Source organism: Mesocricetus auratus, unplaced genomic scaffold, assembly GCF_017639785.1.
Source record: "Mesocricetus auratus isolate SY011 unplaced genomic scaffold, BCM_Maur_2.0 Super-Scaffold_100008, whole genome shotgun sequence".
In the NCBI taxonomy this organism is placed as follows: Eukaryota; Metazoa; Chordata; class Mammalia; order Rodentia; family Cricetidae; genus Mesocricetus; species Mesocricetus auratus.
Window position 1 is genome coordinate 575,045 of NW_024429192.1, and position 19,708 is coordinate 594,752.

A 19,708-nucleotide genomic window follows, 5' to 3' on the forward strand; every position below is an offset into this window, starting at 1 on the left:
AAGCATGGCTCCGGGCGTGCAATGTTTCTGTGGCTCTAGGATGCATGGTGATGGGGACGGCAGATTCAGAGACTTCAGATGATGTCATCCTGTGCTGGATGCTTTGTTTTGCTTCCTTCTTCCTAACCCCTTTCTCATACCGTCTCTCTCTCTCCCGCTCCACCCACCCCCTCCCGTCCCTGTCGCATTTCTCAGTCAGCTCAGACTTAGTTTCGGTTTCGTTTCTCTGGTTCTTGGGAAATTAACTCAGTCTGTACAGAGAAACAGAAACGGATTCAGGACTCAGGCAAGGGAGAAAGCTGGAGGGAATCTGCTATCAGTGGGAGGTGCCTTAGGGAAGCCAGGGTCCCTGAAGGAGGGGCAGCTGCGTGATCAGTGGGCAGGGCTGGGAGGAGGAGACCTAGGGAGGGTTTGTGGCAAGGGAAAGGAAGCCTGGACATAGAAGAAAGAACTGAGCTGGACTGGGATCCACGGGCGGCTTTAGAGAAAGGACCTGCCTAAGGCTGTTAGTCCCCCTTTACTCTGACTGCCTGGCGGCAGGAGCCCGAACACCGTTTTGCTGGTGCAAACCCAGATCTCCTCAGGAGATATCCCTGGGCCTGCTTCCTGTACCAGTTCTGTTTGTTTTCTCTTTTGGTATTGTCACCACTTCTCAGAGGTGGCTGTGTTTCATGCAGGGCGTTTGGACTGGAGAAAAGTGTCTGAGCGTGTAGCAGGCGGGCATAGACACAAATTTCTCTAGGTTTACATTAGAGGAGGCTGTGAGCAAAGGCAGTGGAGGCAGGAGAACTTGGGGACCAGAAAACAGTCTATAGTCAGAGCTCATTTCCAGCTTCCCTAGAGAAAGGAAAGGCGTAGTGGCCACTGGGTGCTGCCCTCTGGTCACCCTTTCCAGTTACCAAACACACAGATGGAGACAGCAGGTAGGCAGGGGATTGCCATGGTGGCTTGGATGAGATGTCTGAATAGTCTTGGACATCTGAACACTTGGCCCTTGGCTTGGGTAGTTTAGGAGGTATGATCTTGCTGGCGGAAAAATGTCCCTGGGTGCAGGCATTGAGAGTTTAACGACTCATTTGTCATTTCTAGTTCACTCTGCTTGGTGCATGTCGTTCAAGATATGAAATCTCAGCCCACCTGCTGCTCAAGAAACCTTCTGCCTCCACCCTTCCTTGAGGGAGTCTCATCCTTCTGGAACCATAAGCCCACATAAACCCTACCTTCTACAAGTTGCCTTGGCCATGGTGACTTTGTTGTTGTTGTTGTTGTTGGTTTTTTTTTTTTTTTGAGACAGGGTTTCTTTGTGTAGACCTGGTTGTCCTGGAACTAGCTGTAGACCAGGATGGCCTCAGACTCACAGAGATCCACCTAACTTTGCCTCCTGAGCATGGGGACTAACATGCCCACTGCCCACCCATGGTGTTCTATCAAAGCAATAGAAAAGTAAGTAAGACAGCAAGAGGGGAAATCTATAATTTCATATGACTTGACCAGATGTCAGCATACCCTGCAAAGTGGAAGCATTGTGTTATAGCTCTTCGTGGCATAGAGCTGGACACTGCTGGACTCACCAGGGCAGCTTGTGTGAGCTAAGACCTGCTGTTGTATTGGTGTCCTCCTTTTCCTTCTCCTGAAACACAAGTGACATCATTCCCTTGAATGAAAAAAAAAAAGGAAGGACATGACTGTCCCTTGTAGGGTCCAAGGAAATGCTGATGTGTCATGTCTGCTTCTCGGCCTGTGTCCGAGAACGTGCGGAGGGTGTCGGGGATTGACAACACGGAGACTTGTTCAATGATGTAAAGGAAACTTTAAACAGGCTCCAAAAAGGCTCAAGAAAACTTCCTAAGAAAGGCTCCCACCAGAGAAGCTTCTGCTCTCTCCTCTACCCTGGCTGGTTCTGCTCTGACCCCAGAGGTGGATGTGTGTGGGTTTTTAAGGTGCGGTTAGTCTTTGGACAAGGTCGAGGTCAGGGCGGTTTCCGTGGGAAGGCCTTTTCCAGGAACTTATTGTATCGTTTTTAGTAAACATGTTTACATGTCTTACAGCTGCCTACTCCCAGGCAGAAGGGGAAGTGGGTCTCTGCTCAAGGTCTGGTGTCCCCACACTGATAGAAGACCCCAGACTCAAATAGTATGTAAGAACAAAGAGTGATTATTATACCACATGCTTGTGGGGCCGTGCACCTGTGCAAAATGGCGAAGAACCCGAGAGGAACACGTAGGCTCCTTTTAAGCACAGCCAAGGGGCGTTCCAGGAGCCATTAGGTCATCTCAAACTTAATTGGTTAAGCTCTCCGAAGCTTACAAGAATTTCTATCTAGTTCTCCAGGAGATACAGGTGGCTGACCACTGAGAGCAGTCACTGCAAGAAAGTTCCTTTTAACTAAGAAATGGTGAGAAGTTATGCTGAAATCTGTTTTGTGAGTTTTTCTCTTTTCTGAGTCTGGTAACAAGGTAGATTGTGTCTAGACTTAGTGTTAGCTCTAGGAAAGTGAGGCCTGTGACCTCAGTTTTACACAGAAAACTGAGAAGGCAGCTGAAACCTTGGCTGCTGCTATTAAATTGACTAGCCTAGTCATCAAACAGCCTCAGAGTTCTGAGAAGGATAAATTTTACCTGAGTTAGCAATTAAAATGGCAGAGATTTACTTGCTGGCCACCTAGACAGCCACCCCAGGGCCCTCCACAGTCATTGAGGGCAGAGGTCTCAGGGCAACATCAGTCTTTGACTAGCAGGCCCCAGAAGGTCTAACAGACTTCCGGTGTAATAGCGACTTGTGGGAGGACTAGCCTACCTTTGTTTAGGCAACTTGAGGCAGTGGATTCCCCAGTGTCCTATTTTGTCAATGGACTGAAGAGGGTCTTTGCAGCAGTTGAGATGAAAGGCAGGCTTGCTCACTGGCTGGTATTGCCACATTTGAAGCAAGTTCTGGGTGGAGGTTTTTCTGCACTCAACCATCTTCTTTGGAGGAAGTAGGTAGGGGTGCTGCCAGGATCTGGCATGTCTCTCTATCATGAAAAACTTTTTAATTAAACATTTTGAATGCCATATTCTCCAGATCTCTGAGCATTTGAGGACTATCTGCTTATTAGGTATAGATACACTTGGTTTTTAGTTACTTGCTTTAAGCTCAACCCTGAAAAAATATACTGGGGACCAAGTAAGGCTTATCCCTGCAACTAATTACATCAGTACTTAGCATGACTACAATTAAAGAACTTGATCATTTATAAGCATGGCTATTTACTTGTGTTCCTTAACTGTCTACAATAATTTAGCAGCTCTCATAAGTCTAAGACTTCACATTACACTCCTGTCAGGTTTAGCTTAAAAAAAATAATGATTTTTGAATTAAAGCTCTTCTGGTATTAAAATAAAACCTTTATTCTTAGACAATGGGTTCAGTAAAGAAACAAAAATAGTCAGTTCTGTGAATAAAAACAGAACCAGTTTGTACCAAGCTGTTAAGGAAAAGTGACAAATGAAGGATCCTAGGGTGAGAAGGGAACAGAAGAAAGGGGGCTTGTGAGTTGAGGTGTGGCCCATGAGCAGGGACTGAGGGAGCATAGAGGCCAGCACTGCCCTTGACAGGCCATGGGGGTTCTCTGCTCAAATGCTCAGCTCTGGGAAAAGGACCCTTTCGGGGCACCAGGCATTACATTATAGATTATTCATCTTATTTATCAAATATATATTGCTGCTTATTTAAGTTATCTAGAAGCTTGGTGCTGAACACTTGGCAAAAACCTAAGTACATAGGTGTAAATCTTTAAGTTAGCTTTTGTTAATCTGAATAGATCTTTATAACCTTAAGTTTTTTATCACCATATGGAATATATTTTAAAGCAGAGTTGAATCACATAGGTACTGTGTTGTAACAGGTCTAACCATATCATCATCCAAAAGTCAATATCAATCTAAAATATTTGAGACTTGTTGCTTCCTTAGTCTAAAAGGAGATACAATTAACAGAGCTCATTAGGACTAAGACGTGTACTCTTTAACCTTAGTAAAAGGTGGCTGCCAGCCATGTAGCTGCTTACAGCATGATGAGGTCACCAGCCAAGATGTGGGAGAGCTACTTGGTTGCTGTTTGAAACATGCCTTTCTTAACAATACATATGCACACATGTGGCGTCTGTGCCATGAGCAAGTCGGAGGTATCGGGAAATGAAAGATAAGAAATCCAACCGTTTGTGCTAAGAGAATGCGTCTGCTGCCTTTATTGCCAGGAGAATGTGTGTGCCACACCTGTGTGTCTTCATTGCAAGTGCTAAGAGGTCTCTCTCTCTTATAGAGAGGGAGCAGGCTTATATACAGGCGTACAGGACAGTGGAAAAACCCCAGGTGGAAGAGATCATGTTTTCCTTGTGCTAGATGTTGATGTCAGTGGGGCAATGCAGGGACAGTAAGCCAGGACTAGAAAACAGGATGCACCTGTTGACTGACCAGTGACTTGCAGAGACCCCATGGGGGCTGGGACCCAATACACATACCCACAGTTGAATCCAAATTACATACACACAGAGTTAAATCTAGCTTACATTCACACATATAGTTAAGTCCAAGTCACACACACACACACACACACACACACACACACACACACACACACACACACACACACACACCTGATGGGGGAAGTCTTCTGTATATACGTTTGTCTTATTGGTTGATGAATAAAGCACTGTTGGCTGATAGGGAAGGAAGATAGGTAGGACTAGGAGTTGAGGAGGATTCTGGGAAATGTAGTAAAGAGGGTGGCCATGTGATTCTGGGAAGAGAAGACACATGTAGCTAGAGCATCCTGGGTAAGGTAAGTCCTTGTAAAAATATACAGATTAGTAGTTATGGGTTAATAATTAAGTCAGAGCTAGCCATTAAGAAACCATAGCCAAAGGCCAACAGCTTTATAATTGATATAGTGTCTCCTGTGTTATTTGGGGTTGATGCGACATTGGAACCAGGCTGGCGGGAAGAGTTTATCGTAACACATACATATCTTAAACAGTAGTTGAATAAATTAGAAGGAAGGGAAAACCAATGGGTTATGAGCGAGATGAAGCCGACTTCTCCATCTTCGACTCCCACATCACAGCAGACTTAGACAGGACATTTAGAGCAGACATAAGCAGGTTTTGGAATAAAGAAAAAGGAAGAAAGTGGAGAAAGTGGGTACCTTTGGCAGGTCCTGCCACTAAGCAGACACACCATAAGCGACAGCATTAGTACAGGAGGCTTATAAAGAGATGGGAAGGGCTAGGTCAGAGTGTGGACTTGAGAGAGGAAGACAGACAGAAGAGAAGTGTGAGAAAAAGAGAGGTAAGAGAGGAGAAATGAGACAAAGAGGGGAGTAAGGGACAAGGGAAGGGGTAAAGAGAGAGAGAGAGTTCTGCCTGGCAGGTGCTTCTAAAGGGTGCACATGTCATATAGCTGATGGTGGAAAGGGAACCAGAGACATTAGCTGCTTTGGCGGCAGAGGCGGGCTGTTGCTGTGGAAACTAACATTGGAATTCCATAAAGAACAGAGAGAGGGCTTGGAGCAGAGATAAGATAAAGGTTGCAAATAGGGTACCCCCTTCCATCTATCAGATCATAGCAGAATGTTGCAGAGGTCCCGTAAAATATTGGGATACAGGGTGACAGGATGTGACCATTTGGCTTCACATCTAAGGTCCAGCTCTGCCTGCAAAGGCGGACAAGTTTAGGAGTCCTTGGAGGTACAGTGGAAGATGCAGTTCCCACGGGTGAGGCAGAGAAATAAGGTCCAAGGGTCTGCAGTTCCTAGTGTCCTCGGAATTCATAGGATCGGCTTTGAGAAGGCACAGAGTAGGGGTCAGGGCTCTGAGCCTCAGAGACCAGAGAAGATGGAGAAGGCCCAGGCTGGCCAGTGGGTCATCACTCAAAGGTCCAGGGGCTGTGGGATGCTGAGCACCAACAGACATGTGGTTGCCTGATATCAGGACTTGTTTAAGAGGCGAGAGACCACAGTCTAGAGACAATCCTCACTCACGGGAAATGGCCAGAGAAGGGGGGCTGCTGTTGGATGGAGGGGTCCAGTGATCCGTTAGTTGGAGAAGAGAGGCTGTTGGACCGGGGTCCAGGGCCCCGGCATATTTAAGATTGCTGGCAGAAACTCAGGGATAAGGTTTCAAGGTCAGGGTACCAATGATATAATTTTTAAAAAGGTGGGGGAGAGGGAGAGAGAGAGAGAGAGAGAGAGAGAGAGAGAGAGAGAGAGAGAGAGAGAGAGAGAGAGAGAGAGAGAGAGAGAGACGCCATCGACAGGACTCATGGAGGGCATTTTTTTTTTTTTTGGTTTTTACGAGACAAGGTTTCTCTGTATTGTTTTGGAGGCTATCGGTTCAGCCCAGCCTCGAACTCACAGAGATCCGCCTGCCTCTGCCTCCCAAGTGCTGGGATTAAAGGCGTGCACCACCAACGCCTGGCTTCGTGGAGGGCTTTTTATTGGGGGAAGGGAATAGAAAACGGGGGGGAATGTGGGAGACCAGCCTCTGAGGACAGGAACTGCAGGAGGAAAAAGAGGCAGAGAGAGAGAGAGGAGGTGGGCAGGGGGCCGCCTTTTATGAGGGAACCTAGCTGTAGCAGTGTAGTTGACTAGTTGACGATGTTGTCAGGACCCTGAGCAGGTCAGAGTAATAACTGAGTACTGGTAAGCTCACATATCCTGCCAGGTGACAGGCCAGCATAATGCCTGAATGCTAACACAGGCAGCAGCTACATTAGTGTATTTCTAATGGACCGAGGTTTAGTCTTACCATTTTTGGACACTTCTGTACAAGCGTGGATGCGACTCAGAAGGGGCTGCTGGTTTTGTCCTTGAGATTCTGTGAGGCTGATTTAGGCCCTCCATGCTTGTTTTCCCCCTTTGACCCTGAGTGTAAGGGCCTTGTAGATAAACTGCCCTTTGTTGGAAAAGACACCTGGGGTGTCTTCCTCAGAGAGAGAACTGAAACTTAAATTCAGTTGTAAGAAGTGGGAGCATTTAACCCCTTCATTCCTAGGTGTGGAGGCGAAGAGACTTTATTGTAGATAAAAAAGAGAGCATAGTCAGAGCCAGGGACATCTGCAAGAGTCCAAAGTGGACATGATCCTGAGCCATGTGAGGAGAGCGGGGAGTAAAAAGGGGAGAGGAGCCGAAGACCGAGAGGGGTGGACTGGACCAAGAGACTGACCAAGAGACTGGTGTAGCCAAAATGACTGAGTTATATAGGGGCCAAAGTAGCTGGGAGAAGGATAGCTCAGCCCAGTAGTTGGACTGAGAATTCAGGGTAGGGGGCAGGGTACGCCAACCAGGAGGGCCCTGTAATAGGTGGAGACTGATGCAGAGACCTGGTGGCCAGCGTCCACTTTGATATGTTAATGGGCACTTCAAGTAGCTGTTTATTCTGGGTTTGATACCTAACATCCTACCTAGACTTTCTTGATAGTAAATAAATGATAACAGGGTGATGTAATCTTTTCTATAATTATTTCATGTTGACTTTGGGATGCCATGGTTGGGGACCCAAGAAAACTGGAATGTTGGCTAAGGCCAGGAAAAGTAGGCTGCTTCACTCACTGTCCAGACTCTGTGGAACCTTCTGGGGCTAGGGAAGTACAAACCGAATTGGAGTAGTCTGTGAGGCTGAACCAGTTGGGGGTAGCCACCTTGGAGCCTCTAGGGTGCAGATTCTGAAGCAACATTGTGAACTGGCAAGTCCCCGGGGAGATCTGTAGTTGATTTGATATCTGCTGGTACAGATAACCTAGGGACAGAAAGCGCAACTAAGGAGTTTAAGGAGAAATTTTTATTCAGGGTATACATTTCAAATTTCCAGATTCAAGTAAATTCTCTGAAGCTTACAAGCGGTTTTTTTTTTTTTTGAGCTTACAAAAAGAGAAAAGTTTTAGCCAGGTGGTTGAGGCACACACCTTTAATCCCAGCACTCTGGAGGCAGAGGCAGGTAGGTAGATCTCTGTTGAGTTTGAGGCCAACCTGGTCTATAGAGCAAGCTCCAGGACAGTCAGAGCTACACAGAGAACCCTTGTCTCAAAAAAACAAAAAACAAAAAAAAAACAAACGACAAACAAAAATTAAAAGTTTTATATGTATCAATGTTAGTAATCTGCACTGAAATCCACAGTGTAGAAAAGGTAGTAGACTCATGCCTTCGTGTCATAGTAGAAGTTTGGGAAATGACTTTGTGTTAAAAGCAGGAGCACTCTTAAGGTGAGCTCAGAGAGGATAGAAACCTCCCAGGGAACAGAAAGGCAAAAGCTCCCTGGAACTTGATTTTCAGCATGAATACAGACTAGGAAAGTTGGATCACTCTCCTCTATCCCAAAGACTGGATTAGACAGACATTTTTAGCACAACGAGAAGCACTTTTAAGTCTATGCTTAGAAGACAACAAAGGAAATTTAAAATTTTGATCTTGTGACTATGATAATAGTAGCAGGTTTTTTTTCTTCCAATTTCCATTAACAAGGTCTTTGGCTAAGTTAATGTTTGCATTGGCTTATCGTTTCTCCCAGTGCACTTCTAAAGGTGTTTACTGAAACTCTGCACTTCCCTGGCAAATACCCGGTTTTCCCAAAGCAGGGAAGAACATGGAACAATGCAGCTCAAAAGTTAACTTCTTAGTTCACAGCAGGTGTCTCTTGTAAGTGGCAGGGGGGGGTTCTCTGATGACTAACCCTTAACTTCAGGGAGCCACTGAAAAATGCTAACCTTTAGTCACAGATAGAGGCTGCCAGGTCATAAAGCAAGGAACCCCCACTGTTAAAAGTTAATCCCTAACTGATGACAAAGCTGGTGACTGTCAGCTCCTACTTCCTTTTAAGCTATAAATTTACATTCCTATATTTCTATATTTCTATGCCTGGGTCCTTCATTTTAATATTCCTACTTCTGGACCTTTCAATAATACATTGTAAGTATCATTAAAAATGGAAGAAAGAGGAGTGCCGGAGAATGCTGACCCATAAACTATGTTATGTCTAGCTACCTATGTCTTTGCTAATTGTTGAACACCAAGCTGCTAAACATTTTGGATAAATAACAACATATGTTTGATAAATAATATGTATTTGATAATCAAGATTTGTAAACCCCCAAGGTCTACTCAGATTCACAGTAATATTTGTCTAAATTATGATGGTCCACTATAAAAGGATCAGTAAAGTTTTCAGTCTCTCTATGGACTGTATTTATGATTAAAAGTTTCATTTTGATACTAGAAAAGCTTCAGTTCAAAAATTGCTGCTTTTCAAAGATTAAACTTAACAGGGATGTGTTAGGATCCTGGCGTTACGCTGGCCTGCACCCTGTCACCTGGCAGGATGCACTCAGGCAGTACCCTGGCCATCCCTGGGTCCTATGGCTGCTATGTGACTAAGTGGTCTGCATGCAGGTGCAAAGGTCTTTTTAAGAGGAAAACTCCATCCACTGCCCCTCTCTTTCCTGCTGTTCCTCCAAAGGGGAAGACAGGATTTCTCCTCTTCTCTGCCCCCTTCTCCCTTCCCTTTCTTCACTCCCTTCCCTTTCCCCCAATAAAACTTCCCACTCAAGCTCTGTCTGCCTGGTGTATTTGCCCCTTGCCTGGCACGGGATCCACCACAGTCTCACTTCGTGCTGTATTATAACAGGTTGGAAAATGGAATGTAAAGTCTTATTCTTATAAAACCCACTAACTTATTGTAAACTGTTAAGGATAATGACATAACCTGTGCCTGGTTGGTATACTCTGCTCTGAGAATGTCATGCCAATGGGGCTTATCCTCTTCCAGCTATTCTACAATGTGCTGGATAAAGACTTTAGTTTTTTTTTTTTTTTTTTTTTTAGAAATTAGTTCCACTTGTCAGTCTCTGCTATAGTCATGGGGAAGAGTCAAGGCCTAGACAGTAGGGTCCAATGATGGGTTGGGCTTTCAAAGAGACACGACTTAAACCCTTGCTCCATGGTGAGAGACAGAAGAACTGTATGCAGAACTCAGTCCTGGCACCAGAGGGCCCTCCAGGACATAACAGGGTTACCAAGGAGGCGGCAGGGCCATCTAGATAGGCCTAGTGAAGGAGAGGTTTTTGCTACAGAATTATCTAGAGGTCTAGGGAAACTTCATCAGAAGGGAGGGACAGGTAGGTGTGGCCTTCCTGGAAGGGAGCTCCTTTCACACCTGGGAGTATCCTTTGTCTCCCTCTAGTGGCCATGTCTCATCTTTCAAATGCAGAGTGATGTCTCAACAGCATGATCTCAAGTCATGATTCTTAGGAAAACCTCCAACAGATCAGATCTTTAGAGCCGAGGAAACTCCTGTGTGCTGCCTTAAAGGGACCCATGGCTTCTGTAATTGAACTGATCTCCTTAGGCAGGAACTTGTGCAGCACCCTTCAAGGCCCTACAGATGGGGAGGGGAGGATTGAGGCTGGTGCACTGGGCGGGGTCATTGCTCTGCTTTGCTGTTGGAGTGTTGAGGGTAGACTGTTGGACACTTCGGATTAGAAAAATGATGTTTGGTGTGATTTGGAGCTCTGTATTCAGAGGGCAAATGAATATGTGGTATCTCTCTGCAGAATGTTCTTTGGGTGATGGTGTAAGCATGGGAAACCATACAGGGTGCCTCTTGGAGCTTGAGAATAACTCAATGTCTCATTTAATCCCATTTTCATTATAAAGTGTGGGGGGATTAAACTGAGGTTCAGAGATGGTGATGGCCACTGTCATGTCTGAGCTAGGAAGTAGTGACATTTGACACACAGCAAAGATTTGCCTTTTGGGGTTGTGGCCCAGTTCCTGTGTGTTGGGGAGGAGGGCTACAGCTAACTGGGCAGGGACAGTTTGTGATCCACAACATGGCTTGTGTATCAACACAGTAGATGGATTCCATGAGGCAAGATGTTCACACCAGAACATGGTCCCAGATTCACAGGCTCCTCCACCCATGGACAGACATATTAGTTACTTTTCTATTACTGTAATAAAATATCATGATCAATGCAACGCATAGAAGAAAGGGTTTATTTGTGTTTACAATTCCCAAAGGACAATAACCCATCACCATCATGATGGGGAAAGCATGACAGCTGGAAGGCATGGCAACTCAAACCACAGACAGGAAGTGGAGAGAATGAACTCAAAATGGTTCGAGTCTTTCAACTCTCAAATCCTGTCTCCAGTGACACACTTCCTTCAATAAGGACATACCTTTTAAGCCTACACAAACTGTACAACCAACTGGCGACTGAGTATCCAAAGGCCAGAGACTATGGAGAGATACTCTTATTTCAAACCACAACACACCAGGCAGACTTGTATTAATTTTTTCTGTCATTTTCTCCAAATTATTATAAAGAAAAAAACAAACCTTCAGATTTAGGCTTCAAGAGAGACACTGAAGCAGATCGTCTTTGGGGGTAAGAGATTTATCAGAGTAGTTATTAATGCCACAGAAAGACAGCATGGCAGGGGCTCTGAGGAGAGTTCAGGACTATGAAGCAAAGTGTGATGACTCTCAGCCAACTGTACAGCAAGAGTGATGTGTGAGTGGGCTCCTGTTGTCACCCTGTAGTCAGACGCAGGCCTGAGGATGATGCATACTTTCGGCCTTTCTTGGGTAGCTACACATGATAGGTTGTCATATAATATTTATTGAGGGGAAATTCACTTACATGACAAGCCAAGAACCTGAGGTCAGCGGTCTGCTGGTCTCCTAACCTCGACCAGACCAGAACCCCAATCGAGAGCTGACCCCTTCCTCCTAGCTTTTTATGCCCTGCTTTCTCCCATATACCTGTGACCACGCCCAAATGGGCGTGGTCAGTGCTACTGGTCCATAAGGTCTCTCCCAACAGCAGGGCCTTCCCATTTCCTAGACACAGCTGACACTGTGTGGGCAACCTCAGGCTGGCTGAGCTTTGTATGTGGTGTGTGTGTTCTTAGCTCCCTGATCAGCACATGTCTCCTAGGAGCCAGGGCCAGAAGGAGGGAGTTGGCTGTGGCTGAAAGAGCCAGCCTTGGACCAGGTAGGGTGGTCAGGGAACTCTCTATCCTGACTCCTTATCATCTCATCAATTTATGGAATGTGTCATATCATCCACAGAAAGACAGAGGAGTTCTTGGCTCAGAGGTGAAGTCATAGCTATGGGTGATGTTTTGGTTGAAGCTGTGCCACACATAGGAGGACATGGTTTACATGGTCCCATCATTCATGGAGACATCAAAGCCATCTTAATATTTGTGAGTACTTCTATGAAACACATGTTGAACTGTCTAACTGGGACATGTTCATGAACTCATCCCTCTATGGGGAATTTTGTTAGGGGTTAATACAGATGAGAATGTTGAGAGTGTTGGTGCTGAGTACAGGCCCTCACTGTAAGCACCCATTAGTGTTTTACTTTTCCTTTAAGTGGAGTAAACTCTTGGAAAGATAACTCTCTGAGGGACAGCAGATTCTTTTTTTCTGTGAAAGATGTTTCTTAGAGGGGAGCTGCCCATTTCAGTGACAGTCCAGAAAGTCTGGTTGCTTTGAACACCTCACAAACGCCTTAAGAAAACTTCACTCCAGCTACAAAGAGCTTTGTGGCCTCTACTGCTGGACCCCAGCTCCTGCCACAGGAGACCTTCCTCCAGTCATGACCACTGCAGAAAACACAACCTTTGGTGAACTCTAGATGACACTACTTCCCCTGAAGGTATTCAAACTCAAGTCAGGAGGAGCAATTCCCCAGTACTCAACAGAAAGTTTGTAGTTGGTGCAATGCAAGATCTGATTGGCCCTTACTGGGGGTTCATGTTTGGTCTTCATGAAAGGCTGGCAATTGGTGGAACTTGGAGCAGTGCAGTGATGAGTAAGTATTTCAGATCGATAAGGGTACCCCTCATTTCTAGCTATGTAAGCATCTTTCCTGGCACTCTTTTTATGTCAGCCAGGAAACCAGTTCTTGAACACCTGCAACAGTAGGTCCAATAAAAGCCTTCTTCAGGATGCTCTCTTTGCTCATGTGTGGTCTTTATTAAGACTCCTAGGTTGCTTGAATGAATAGCTAGCAAGACACTGGTGGTTCCAGCCCAGCAGAGACCTTTACAGCAAGGGAATAGTCAAAGGTTCCCAAAGTCACCAGGATTCATGGGTCTGTTACCCAAAGACCCAAGATGAAGAGGTATCTAAGTATTCTAGAGTCATCTTGTGCTGAGAGCCCCAAACCTGGAGCTCTGAGTTGCAAACCCAAGGAATAGTTGAAAACTTAAAAGTTTTGGAAGGCAGACTCTGCAGGTTGAGCTACTGAAACTAGGACAGCTGTGACTATGGAGGACAAGAGACTTTAAAGTGTCTGAAGCATGAGACTAGCCCAGAACTAAAGGGGCTGTAAGTGCCTGCACTACAAGATCTTAGGAGCTACCAAGGCTTAATGATCTGAGAGTTCCCACTCTGGGGCTCAGGAGCTGCAGCACTGGTGCCTGTGTGCCTCTAGACCCAGAGGATAAGCCCTGCTTTGCACACACAGCAATAAATCCCTGCCATGAGATCCCATCATAGTGAACCCCTACCATTATTACCTACAGAAACAGGCTTCCATGTCTGAAAGCTATAGACCACTAGTCTCAAAGCTGAGAGTCATAGGCCTTTGGGTTTAAATGCTAAGCTAGTGAGCCTCTGGGACTCCAGGGGTCAGTGCTTATGAAAACTGCTCCTATCTGTCTGTTATTTCTGTCTGGAATTTCAAAAGAACCCTAGCCAGCTATGTGAACAGAATGACACATTCCTTAAACCTTTAAGTGGCTTGGGTCTGTGCCTTATTGTCGGGGACCCATAGAGAGGGCTCTGCTTCATCTTGGCTTAAGGTCAGAGAATTCAAAACTATCCTTATTCTTCCAAGGTTAAAGTCATGATACCTAAAAGCCTAAGGTGTGGCTGCTGTAGGATATATGGTCTTGGTCGTGGATGTCTTATCTAAATAACAAGAAACTTTCTCGGAAGCATGGTTACTTTTGACCCTCAAGGCCAGATAATGAGAAATTAGTCTAACGTGTGGTTATCAAATGTTTGGAGAATTAAGGAAGAAGGTCTGTTTCTTCCTTATGTCTTGATAAAAAAAAGTCTTTTGTCCTGTTCCCCTCTTTGGTTGTATTTAAGAATGTTGAAGAATAAACTTGGGGTGTCCAGTATTCACTGGATTGCCCTCTCGACTCTATTCTGTGTCTCTCTCTTCCTTAGCAGCTTTACCCTCAGTTTCTTAATCCACCCTCCCCATCCAGGCATGAATACAGGTTAATGCAGACAGGTGCCAGAAAGATGGCTAATACACCTTATCTCTTATAACTAAGGTTCATATGATGCTAAGTGCAAGGCACCATTCTGAAGCCTTAATTAATAATATATTTTAGAGAGCGAATTCCAAACACAGGCTTCATAATAGGCCACCCCTCAACTCCAGGACCTGCCCAGATATCCTGGCAAGGGAGTGTTTTTCATTGAGCTTGATTTCAGGGCAGGCTTTATGGGACCATGCTTCCAGTAGTGACTCTGCAATCACAGAGCAAATGTCCTACACAGGGAGGTGAGATGCAAGGATTTAGACCAAGTGTTCAGTGACAAAGCCCTTCCACCCATCTGCTCATCAGAATGGCACATTTTCAAAGACCACAAGCACAATTTGCCACAGGTGCTCTCTGTGCCCAAGTAGTAGCCTCACCCTGGAACTTGTCGGGAACAAACCCTTGAGTCCTGTGGAAGATCCCTGACAGGCCTGAGACAGTGAGTGGGATTTAGACTCTCCCTCTCTCAGAGTTGCCACACACTGGGATATTGAGAACAAGGGTCCAGAGTCAAGAGTTTTCTCTTCTCAGTGAACATTGCTTCCTCCCAACAGACTATAGTCTATTGAAACCATGGTTTTCTTCAGGAAGAAACACTGAAGAAGAAAGGGTGACCCCTGTGTCGTAATCCAATGTCCTGTGGGTGCTCAAACCCTGAGTGAGTCTTACAATGTAGTGGAAGTACCATCTTGAAGGTGGCTGTTGGATCAGTCTTCAGAGCAGACAAAGTAAACCCAAGAGAAGTGACATAACTCAGAGTCACTGAAGAAGAATTACTTTGGGGCTGGGAACAATGGCACACACCTTTAATCCCAGCACTTGGGAGGCAGAGGCAGGTGGCTCTCTGAGTTTGAGGTCAGCCTGGTCTACAGAGTGAGTTCATGACAGTCAGAACCACACAGAAAAACCATCTGGGGAGGGGAGAAACAAAACCAAATACCAGCACAAACCAAAGCAAAACAAACAAACAAACAAAAACCCCACAAAACAACAATTTTTTTTTGTTCAGATTGGTCTGTGGCCACGTCTGTAAGAGATCTCCTCCTACTTTCTTTTAGGTTTTTGAGACAGGGTTTCTCCGTTGTAGCCTCTCACTCTGTAGACCAGTCTGGCCTCCAACTCCAAGTTCTACCTGCCTCTGCCTCCTGAATGCTGGAATTAAAGCCATGCACCACCACTGCCCAGTGAGAGATTTTCTTGATTAATGATTGATGCAATCAATGCCCAGCCCACTTTGGGTAGCACCATCCTTAGGCAAGTGAGCCTGGGCTGCATAAGAAGGCCAGCTAAACATAAGCCAGTGAGCAGCGTTCCTGTTTGTGCTCCTGTCTTGGCTTCCTTCAGTGATAGATTCTGATACCATATGAGCCAAATAAATCCCTTTCTCTCCAATATGTTTTGTCACAGCACTCTAAAGAGACATTGGTGCCCCTCCCTCGGGACATCAGACAGTGAGACAATGGACTCCAAGGAATTGGACTTTCTCCAGAACTTCCATGCTGAAAGAAGAAAAAAGCCAAAGCCTGATTATTAGTCGGGATGGGGCGGGGATAAATTACATAGAGTTTTGGCAGTCTATGGGTCAAAACGGGTCAGTGGTGGCAATGATGGGTCAGCGATCAGTAGAACCACAAAGATCTTGATCAGAACCGTTGGGCAAACTGAGCAGGCCACGAAATGAAAGCCAGTAGGCAGCACACTGGTCCATTACCGCTGCTTCAGCTCCCGCCCCACGTTCTTCCTATTTTGACTTCCTGCCCTGCCTTCCCTCAATAACTGTGACCAGGACCTGTAAACCAAATAAACCCTATCCTCTCAAGTTGCTTTATATAATGCAATGGCATCTATTACACCAATAGACACTAAACTAGGACAAATATTACCACTGCTACCAGGATGCTGTCCTACAAATTACAAAAAAAAAATTATGGACTTTGAAGGTCCCTATGTTCCAACACCCACATATGACTAGTTCTCCATTGACACAGCTCACTCTGCCCACCCCTGGGGACAGACATGAGGATGTAAGTATGTTCTGTGTGGCAAAAGCCTATTGTAATTTAGCTTCTGGCCATTTCTACAGGCTCCTAGAAACACAGCTCTTCCCATTCCAGGCAACTGCTGAAGCCCAATAAACTAAAACCACCATGTTCCCCAAGTAATCCAGCTTTATTTGTATACAACGTTAGGACCATTGACCTCTTGAACACTGAGGTCACTGGGTCTGCTACACAATGACAGTTTACTAGTCTGAGGGTAGCAACTGGACTTGATATAGCTGACGCTGTCAGACTGGAGACATCGCTGCTACCAAGCTGGCTGAGTATATGCCAATTGTTTTGTCAGAAAAGCCAGTTCACAAGTTGACCAGAAGTGAGGAGTGTGTACCTCTTGCCCATGGAAGCCAGAAGATAAGTGCTGGATCCCCTGGAGCTCGAGTTACAGTTATGAGCTTCCTGATGTGGGTGCTGGGAACAGAACTCAGTGTCCTCTGGAAGAGCAGCAAGTGTTTTCTCTCTATCCCTTGTTTTGATTCCTATTATCAGTGGGAAGGGAGCTCTCTCCTGTCTTGTGTTGCTGTGAACATGGGCTTAATTGGATTTCATATATTCTGACACTTCATGCCTAACTAATTTCTAATTTTTCCTGTTTAATTCCTTTGATACCAAGGAGTTTATACAGGTTTTTGGCCCTGGCAAGAAAAAAAAAAGTCCTCTTAGTCTGATTTTGATCATGGCAGCAGTGTGTCCAACAATGGGGACCAAGGTTTTCTTCTTGGTGTAGCATAGGCTGGTTGACATGGTCTATGGTCTGGGTGCTTGGATGCATGTTTCTTTCCTTCAGGACAGCCTATCTATCATCTCTCCCGATCTCTCCTGAAGTCTGCTTCATGGTCTGCCTTGATGGATGGCCTTCTACTCTTTCACAGCAGACTGGAACAAGAGTCTTTCTGACCTCTTCATGCCTGCTCTATATTGGTTATTAATCTCCTCTGCTTCCCCAACAGCTCAAAGTTTCCCACTCTTTTTTTTTTCTTTTTCTTTTGTTTTTGTTTGATTTTCGAGACGGGGTTTCTCTGCATAGCTTTGGAGCCTGTCCTGAAACTAGCTCTTGTAGACCAGGCTGGTCTCGAACTCACAGACATCTGCCTGTCTCTGCCTTCCAAGTGCTGGGACTAAAGGCGTGCTTCTCACTCTTACACAGCTTGTTTTGATAATAAGTCTTTTGAATTCTTGGAATGGCTTTCCCCTTGTCCTCACCTTGATACCATACGTGGCATAAGCGCTTGTCTTAGGCAGCCTCCGTCCATAGGAAAAGACCCAAATTCAAACACCACAGGCTGACCTGACTCCACCTCTGTCACTACACCTGCCACCTGTCTTCAGGTACCATGGAGTCTGGTGCTGCGTGTAGGGTTGGGAGTGACTGCCCTGTCATCACCAGCAAACCAGGGTCTGAGTAACTGGAATGAATGAGACTGTCCTGGCCCAGCTGCTGTGGATTGCCAAATTGCCTCACCTGTGTCGTAAGAGGTGTCTGGGGTTGTAGAGGGAAGTCATTAGGCTACCACTCCCATCTAGCCAGAACCAGTTCTAAGTCATGCTGGTAAATGACTTGCACCAGTTGGTGGAGAGCAGAACCCTCAGACACCACCCAGCACCATGGCAATGTCCAATCTATTGTTTAGGTTCTTTGTGCAGCATTGGGGACCTGCTCAGGGGATAAGTTACCTCTACCCTTTCTTTCACTGTCCTTTCCCATAAGGCTTCAGCCCTCTCAGCATGTACATCCCCAACTCAGAGGCTGCATCAGCTCAGTGCCTTCTTGGATGCTTTTCTAGGCAGGGCATCCACAGTGGGCAATTGATATATTAAAATTATCCGTTAAACCCCCCTGGTGATTTGTGACACATCTGCTTATCTTATTTACAAGATTTTGTGGTTGTTGCTGTTCTCAGCATCATCTTCAAGAACGGAGGGCGGTGCCATGGGGGTCACTGACTGGAACAAGCCAGTTCTTTTGTGGAGGAGAATGAATTCAGCTAATAAAATGGAGCCCTAGCTCCTGGGTCACCGAGTCCCTCCTCCCATCCTTACTAAGGAAATCTAGAGTCACTCTTTGAAAAAGCAGGTAAGTTGGCACTAAATCAACGGTTAGGGGAAGGGGGAGGGAAAAAAAAGAGGTGGTTCCTTTGGTTATTGTTAAAAGAAACCGGATTCTTAGCCTGTTTGCTAACTCATTTAGTCACACCACAAATATTTGTGGAGTGCTCTGCGAAGAAAGCCTGGATTGGGTCTTGGGGATTCTAGGCCGGAGACCCAAACCTCAGGGAATGTGAGACCCGCAAGAAGGGGACAATGGATTTCTGGCATGGTATGTGGTGCCATGGAGGAGCGGAAGGCAGGAAATAGGAGAGTTCTGAGAGGCGAGGTGCGGGCTGAGAATACTCCATGCCCTCCTGCCCCACTTTTACGATTTCCACCTTGCTCTCACTGCCTGTCGGCTCCATCAGCTTCTCCTTGATGGCTACCGAGGGGGGGGAGACGGGGACTCAAGAGCACGCTGTTATCTCTAGAAAACAAGGTGGCAGGCAGTCACTTGAGGCCTGGCCTCTGTCTTCACCTGACCTGTGTCAGGAGACACCTTGCCTGAGTTTTGAGAGCTGTAGGGAGCCTATTATTTCCTTGTTTTCACTTATCCTACACAGCTGGCATGAAAGTCAGTTGCAAGTTCCGGAGGGAGGGCAGGGTACACTAATCAGGGGCTGTCTCCGTGACAGCAGGGAGCTCGTTACCCTAGTTTCCTATGAGGAAAATCACTAAGGTGTTCCTCCCCCCCCAATCAGGCTTCCCTGCCCTACCTGGACCTCTCTGGCTATGCCCAACTTAGGTCTCCATAAACCTCCCACCTGGCTGCTCTGCTGCCTGCACTCCCAGGCTCGGCTTCCATGAACAAAACCCCTAAAGAGTCCAGACCCCTCAGCAAAGCACGACCCATCAGTGTGCAGGGCATCAACACCCACCATGCTAACTGAGCAGGGTCTCATTCTGCCCATACTTTAGAGTCACCCTGAGTTGCATTCTCACACAGTGAACGGTCTGGTACTCTCCTGGGCTGATCCTGGATCCTGAAACTTTGGTTTCATCCTGCAGTCCTAGGTGCAGACCCACCTAAGAGCAGCAGCCCCCACCAGCATGAGCTCTGGTGGCAGAAGTCAGGGGTCTACGAGATGGAGGAGTAAAGTCCTTGTCGCACAACCATGAGGACCTGAGTTAGGATTCCCCAGAACCCATTTAAAGCTACTTTGTGAAATCAGTGCTGGGGGACAGGGGGACAATCAGAGGTTTGCTGGCCGGCAATGGTGAGCTCTGGGTTCAGTGAGAG